Raw genomic sequence first — 1,585 nt, forward strand, 5'->3', positions numbered from 1 at the left:
CTGCCGAATAATCCCCTTTTAGTCGTTTTTACCTCTCTTAATCTTCTTTCCTCCACCCTCTCCTCCTTTCCGTTCTGCCTACTTATCTAAACTAACTTCACACATGGCATTCATAATGATAAAACCTCCCGCTCATCCATGTTTAAAGCAGCAATCCATCAACAGAGGCTGGTCGCTGCTTTTCCTGGTGTGAGAAGCCCAAACCTGTTTCGTTTGAAAGAAATTGCTCATCAACCGTTCTTGGTTTGCTTTAGCTTGATTTTTTAGAAAGGGGAGGCGATGGATAAAGGGAGGGCGCACGAGTAAAAGATCAAATAAAAACAAAGGTGCTGATGGATTGCATGCTCACTGTTTCGTGGAGAAAAAACGCCAGTTGTTATCCCAAATTGTGTTTTCTGTTTTCGTAAAAGCAATGTTGTCTTTTATAATTAATTACTTTTTGTTTACCATTAAGAATAATCATCAAATTATGGAAGTACGTTTTCCCGAGTTGGTCTCAAGATCAACGCATTTTTTAAAGAAAGTTCAGCGGTCGGCAATCTGGGCGAAAGCCAAGCAAGGAGCGCCCGCCCTGCCTGGCTCCTTCAAAGGCGGCCTGCTACTCCTACTTCCAGAATCTTCAGATGGTTACATTAGACGGCGGGATCGCGTTAATGAGAAGGGTTTATGGCCATGACGGCCCACACCGCCAACCACCAGTCGCCTCTGTGGTTGTGAGAAGGGGGGGGGGGCAAGGGGCGAGAAAAGGGGGAATGGAGGGGGCGCTATGGGCGAGGAAAGGACGAGGGAAAGGACACTAGGGACGAGGAAAGGAAGAAGAGAAAGGGGAGACACTAAAGGCGAGGAAAGGGGAAAAGGTAGGGAGAAGACATTAACACGGAGAAAAGAGACGAAGGATGAGAGGGTAAGAGGATAGAACGAGAACTCACTAATAAATCGACGTCTTGCCCAAGTCTGTTCAATTTTCTTTCGCTCCCTCTTTCGTAAGAGATAAATACATAATGTAATACGTTATGGGGGTAAAGTGGTACGATGACAGATCCATTCCTTAGAATTTTCAGCGGTCGTATGGATTAGGTGTGATGCGTGTGTGTGTGAGTGAGCCGCCTGACCACAAAGCGATAGTATCTCTGCCGAAAGTGACGGCAAAAATAAATGTGCAGGATGGTATCTCGCCACACCATGATGCTCCATGTGTTCGCCCGTTACAGTGACAGATATGCCCAAGTTTGAAATTTAGATCTGTGTTCAAGATTGTGTGAATATCATTTCTTCACTACGAATCTAAACAAATCCCAAACAAAATAATTAGCACTGAGATCAAACAGAAAAGGAAAAAACCTACTCTTGTCCTGGGGAATATGAAACAAAAAGAGATCAATTTCAACTACGCTTCTGCCGCATACAGATGAACGAATTTACGTAGCGGGAGTTGACACTATCGGTTCCATGTTAAACTGAATTGATTACGGAAAGATCTATCACATTATCCACTAACACCCGTGAGCGCCCCTCTTTCGCCTCCGATAACCGGCTTATGAAGTGAAAATACCATGAACCGTGAAAAGGAACCCGTTGGTTAAAC

General features: G+C 44.5%; 1 protein-coding gene across 1 annotated transcript in view; it reads right to left on the reverse strand.

Moving 5' to 3' along the window:
- LOC119585619 (multiple epidermal growth factor-like domains protein 6) overlaps positions 1–1,585 on the reverse strand; it is a 170,724-nt gene that overhangs the window by 166,820 nt on the left and 2,319 nt on the right. The window lies entirely within an intron of this gene.

Source organism: Penaeus monodon, chromosome 20 (genome assembly GCF_015228065.2).
Source record: "Penaeus monodon isolate SGIC_2016 chromosome 20, NSTDA_Pmon_1, whole genome shotgun sequence".
Classification (NCBI taxonomy): Eukaryota; Metazoa; Arthropoda; class Malacostraca; order Decapoda; family Penaeidae; genus Penaeus; species Penaeus monodon.